The sequence below is a fragment of the Mustela nigripes genome, chromosome 13, assembly GCF_022355385.1.
Source record: "Mustela nigripes isolate SB6536 chromosome 13, MUSNIG.SB6536, whole genome shotgun sequence".
Classification (NCBI taxonomy): Eukaryota; Metazoa; Chordata; class Mammalia; order Carnivora; family Mustelidae; genus Mustela; species Mustela nigripes.
Genome location: NC_081569.1, coordinates 90,409,812 through 90,415,811, shown reverse-complemented (window position 1 = coordinate 90,415,811; position 6,000 = coordinate 90,409,812). Strand labels below are relative to the sequence as shown.

General features: G+C 36.3%; 1 pseudogene; it reads right to left on the bottom strand.

Moving 5' to 3' along the window:
- Positions 1–715: 715 nt before the first annotated feature.
- LOC131999423 (pre-mRNA-splicing regulator WTAP-like) overlaps positions 716–6,000 on the bottom strand; it is a 167,993-nt pseudogene continuing 162,708 nt past the window's right edge.

Below are 6,000 nucleotides of genomic sequence, written 5' to 3'. Positions count from 1 at the left end.
AGAAGAAGGAAAGTCATCTCTGGCTATGTCCCTCTTCCTGTGAAATCTGAACCCAAATGTCCTCTGCCAGGAGGAACAGCCATTACTTGGTCCACTGGCCAGCCAATTGCAGTCTTTACCTGTGGCCTCTGCCTGTCATTCAGGCTCAGGAGATGTAGTTCTGCTGTTACTTGGGGCTGGAGCATGATACCCCTGTTATTAGTACTGAGCCAACTACAGGCATGACTCTTTCAGTTGCTGCTGAAAAACTAGAATGGTGCTCAGCATACCTTCTACTTCTGTCAAGTTGAGTGATGAAGAATTCAATTCATTCTCACTGCGCTTAAGCTCCTCACTGTATTTTTTTCTGTAAAGCCAACTTTGCTTCAAGGTGTAAAACACATCCCTGGGAAAGCTGCTAGAAGGAAGTTTTTGAAGTGGCTACTTCTTTGGAATAGTCCTTCACCATCAGGCCTCTGAAGCCAGGGGTGAGGGAAGAGAAAAATGTCAAACACAAGATTCATCTGGTAAGTTTTACATGAACAATTTCAAGCTGGAAAGTATAAGACTATGGCCTGTTTTTTTTTTTCCCCCTCAAAAAGTCTAAATACTACTGTGGAAAGGAGTATTTAGCTGTCCCACTATAGCTTTTCCTAGTGGGATAATCAGGGAAGTCTCAACTGGGGAGTATGATTGTTAACTACTTCTAGCATAAACTTCCAAGTACATAGTTTTTTCAGGCTTGTTTCAGTTTGTCATTAGTCTGTTCCAATTCACCTTTCATTCTTAGAAAAAAAAAAAAAAACCAAGTTGATTGCTGGGTCTACCACATCTGTTGATCTCATTTGGGCAATGCTTGGCTGCTAGACTTGCTTGCCATACTGGATTTGAGCAGTATACATTTGTGTCTCTTCCTCTTTGGTTGCTAGTCACATTACAAGGATTATTTTCCCTGTGTGCAGACTCTTGTTGCTGGCTTTAGTTTTTCTTCAGACTCCCTTAAGCCAGTTACATAATTAGAATTAAGATCTGTGCACTTGCCCTCCAAAGCTTAAACATATACTTCCTATTGTTTCCATCTGAGAATTAACTCATCTTATGCCATAATTCTGAAGTCTATTTCACTCAGTTAAAACTTTCTGAGAAGAGGTTCCTCAATGGTCAGCTTGCATCCTCTCCAGACAGAAGCCACGCTAGCGCCAGTCACATAGGCCAAGACAGCACTGCTTGCTTGCAACTCAGGCCACCAGACATGCTACCCCAGCTCCCCAACTCTTACTCCTGCCATATCCCTTGTGCTCCTCTTCCTATATTGTATATTTATTTATTTATTTATTATTTTAAAATATTTTATTTATTTGAGACAGAGTGAGCATGAGAAAGAGAGCATAAACAGGAGAGTGGAGCATGAGCAGGGAGAGGAGCAGAGGGAGAGGGAGAAGCAGACTCCTCATTGGGTGGGGAGACTGATATGGGACTTGACTCTGGGACCCTGGGATCGTGACCTGAACTGAAGCCAGATGCTTACCCGACTAGCCAGCCAGGTACAGTGATACTGGATTTCTCTTTGGAGTCTTTAAAACAGTGTTAATTCCCCCCTGAAAAATAAAATTCTGATTATATGTAGATGGATCCTACTAATACTGGGTGATATGAATGAAGACACTGTTGGGCCACACTTGTGAACCAGATAATGCTATACCAATTAGAACAATTTTGACAAATTTTATTTGACCCTACAACACAGATATTTGGTGCATGTTAGCTAATTATATGTAACTAGTTGTGTATACATGCATGTATACATATATACATATATGCATACACATATGCTGGTCATACATATAATTTTATAATTATAATTGTAAAGTCATGGATGCTTAAGGATTGTTCTATAAACCGGGTGATATTCAAACACAACATTACGATTTTGGAAAGTAATATATATAAATTACAGAATTTCCTTAAATAACAAATAGATAATACAGTACTGCAGCTTCCATAGTAATAGCATAGACTTAGGTAACCAGATACAGGATAATTTCTTTTTAATGTTCATACCCATCCATGCCCATCTATATACATGATAAAAGCTTGTTTTCTTTATATACATTATTGGTTATACCTCATTACCAAAATAATAATAAAAAAGTCTTGACTATATTACTCTAATATGTCTAAATATAAATATATCCTAAAATTTAGAATGATTGAAATTTTGGTTTTCTATTAACTATTTGCTATCATTTATGTTATGGCTTGAGTTTCATGAAATATTGTATTATAGACATGATAGATAAATTAGAGATATTCACATCCTTAAAATTTTATATGCAGATTCATTCTTATCATTGAGAAAATTGATTTAGATTTCTCAAATTCAGATGTGGAAGCACATATATGTGTAACTGGGTTTGCAACATGATCATAAATGACATTTGGGACCAAATAATTCATTATGGGTGGTTGTCCTGTACATCCCTGGTGTCTGCATCAGTAAATGATAGTAATAACCAATACTACTCCCAGTTGAGACAAACAATGAATGTATGTAACTCAAGCAATGTGTAACAAAGATGTTTCCTGATGTTGCCAAATATTCCCCAGGAGACAGATTGGCTCCTGTTGTGAACAGCTGGTCTAATGCTTTAAAAATATTCATTACCAGCCAAATATATATCCAAGATGATCAGGAATAGATTTATATTTATTTTTCAAATAGTTCAAATGCTTACATATTCAATCTTTGATGAATTTTCATGGTCTCTTCAAACCATTCAAATCTAGAGTCTTTAAAATATTCTAAAATATTAGATAAATTCAGCAAATGTCTTTCCTAAAAAATAACTAATTTAATAATATGTAATGAAAAAATCATATAATGTATATATTAGGAACTTTAAAGGGTCTAGGGGTTCATACTATACATAAACTAATGAATTTGCTTGCTATGGTTTTATGTATGTAGATAGATTCCTGACTCAAAGACGGACAGTTTATTGTTAATCAATAGCAGTAGCCAGAGTATCCACTTTATTTCTTTTAGTTCTCTGACTCCCAGTTTTAAGGAGAGACAGACAGAAAGAGAGCCAGGTGATAACTGCACACATATAGGGTGGATTATATTATAGGAGAGGAACTCTGCATTTAGAGAATTCAAATCTCTCCTAAATTGAAATTAGCGTACCTTCCCTTTGTTTCAGAAGTGACAATATTTTTTATCTTCAAGGCCATTTGCTATGAAAATATCCTTGCAAAATAGTCTGGAAGAACAGCAGCCAGTGCTTTGAGCCCTGGGTGTTATATGCAATGGATGAATCATTGAACACTACATCAAAAACCAAAAGCAAACACACATTCAAAAAAAACCCCACGAGACCCAGGGAGAACTGTTTCTCAACAGGTACTACACACAGATAGATTACATTAAGTATAAACTCAAATTTAATTATTGCTAAATAAATGTTGAAGCAATTTGAAATCAAGTATGTGTGACATATACTGACTTTATCACCAGAATAAAAATATAAAACCTATATAAGATATATAACTGCTCATCCCAAATTTCAAAACGAAAGTAACCATGCTTTTAATTATTTATCTGTTTTCCATTCTAGAAAAAGAGTATCCTCTGGTAATTATAGAATCATAACAGAGAGCCAGCCTGCCAAGATGCAAATTTTAGGTAAGCTACTTCCCAGTGATACAACTTTAGCAGAGTTTTCTTTCTTTAACTGTTCATCTTTCAGCATTAGTTTCTTCTGTAAAAAAGAGGAAGATATAACTACCTATAACATCAAGCTATTGCTAAAATTATATATGGTGATTCACACAATGTATATTGCATAGAAAAAATAATTTTTTTATATTTTATTTATTTCTTTGACAGACAGAGATCACAAGTAGGCAGAGAGGCAGGCAGAGAGGGAGGAGGAAGCAAGCTCCCTGCTGAGCAGAGAGCCCGATGCGGGGCTCGATCCCAGGACCCTGAGATCATGACCTGAGCCGGAAGCAGAGGCTTTAACCCACTGAGCCACCCAGGCTCCCCAGAAGAAAATAAATTCTTAATAAATGCTATTGTTATTTCTTTCTCGCTGTGTGAGTGTATTCAAAGTGCAAGTCACTAGAATAAGCATTGAAATGTCAAGATAAATAAGATATGATCCTTGATCTCATGAAGATGAGGGTTGTTGGATGCAAAAAACATTCACTAAGGGGCACCTCGGTGGCTCAGTGGGTTAGAGCCTCTGCCTTCGGCTCAGCTCATGATTCCAGGGTCCTGGGATCGAGCCCCACACTGGGCTCTCTGCTTTGTGGAGAGCCTGCTTTCCTCCTCTCTCTTTCTGCCTGCCTCTTTGCCTACTTGTGATCTCTTGTCTGCCAAACAAATAAATAAAATCTTTAAAAAAAAAGAAATATTCACCAAAAGTTATTTATCTTTACATATCATAAAGATATGTAGAAAATAATACATTTTCTATTAAGGTCTACAAATAATACATTTTCTATTAAGGTCTACAAAGAAAAATATAAGCATAATTTATAAATTAAGAAATAATTTAGTGGATTTGTGAGTGAGTTAGGAAAATACTTAATAACTATGTTTTGTATTATGGTGTTTTGGAGGTTGAATAAAAATTAAAATGTAATAATGTCATTTCTTTTTTAAAACTATTTAACTTAAACTTATGGTTAAGACACTCATTCTTTAAAAATTGAGTATATAGTATATCATTGCTCTGTTTCAGCAAGTTAGCAAAATAAGAATGGTTCTAATATTTATTTTACTACTGTTTCCTTGAGCTCTTTTCCCTCTATATATAATTTCTAGGAAACTAAATTTATCTCAGATTGGTCCTTATATTAATTTCTGATTCTCTGAACTATATTTGAGAGGTTTATGGGTTTAATTACAGGCTGTTTGATTTTTTTTTTAAATCTCAACTTGTTCTTAGCATTAATATTCCAAGAAGCTTCATATTCTTGATATTTTCTATCACTTCAGATTTTTTTTTGTTTGTTTCTTTGGCAATTTGGTATACTGTTTCCTTTCTTGAATAACCCTCTTCCTCTATGATTCAGTTTACATACTAACTCAGCAAAAATTCTCTTTCATCATCTAATGAAAATTTAGCCTATATGAATTTCTATAACATTCTTCCAACTTTCATCCATTATTTTTCTAATCAATATTTGCTACACATTAACTATGTGCCAAGTACTCTGCAATGTGCCTAAAGAGAGATTATTTTTTTTTATAAACATATATTTTTATCCCCAGGGGTACAGGTCTGTGAATCACCAGGTTTACACACTTCACAGCACTCACCAAATCACATACCCTCCCCAATGTCCATAATCCCACCCCCTTCTCCCAAACCCCCTCCCCCCGGCAACCCTCAGTTTGTCCTGCGAGATTAAGAGTCACTTATGGTTTGTCTCCCTCCCAATCCCATCTTGTTTCATTTATTCTTCTCCTACCCACTTAAGCCTCCATGTTGCATCACCACTTCCTCATATCAAGAGAGATTAAATATGGTACCACCACCTCCTCTCCATGAACATAAGGTGTAGATGTGAATATTGAGGGATGCCTGTGTGGCACAGTCCATTAAGCACTGGACTCTTGGTTTCAGTTCAAGTCATGATCTCAGGGTCACAAGACTGAGTCCTGCACAGGGCCTCATACTCAGCACAGAATCTGCCGAGGACTCTGTCTCCTTCTCCCTTTGTCCCTCCCACACCCACTCCTTCTCTCTCTCTAAAATAAATAAATCTTAAGAAAAATAAGTGAATATTGACATACAAACTCATTTAATATTGACATACAAATTCATTTAACCATTATATAGATTGTTAGCCATGCACACAGGAGCACACAAAGGTGAGGAATAAGCTTCTACTTGAAAATAATAGTACACATGGATGGCTTGCTCAGTTAGGTGTCTGCTTTCAGTTCAGGGATCCTGGGTCCCAGGGTCCTGGAATCCAGCCGTGCATCAAGCTTCCCGCTCAGGGAAG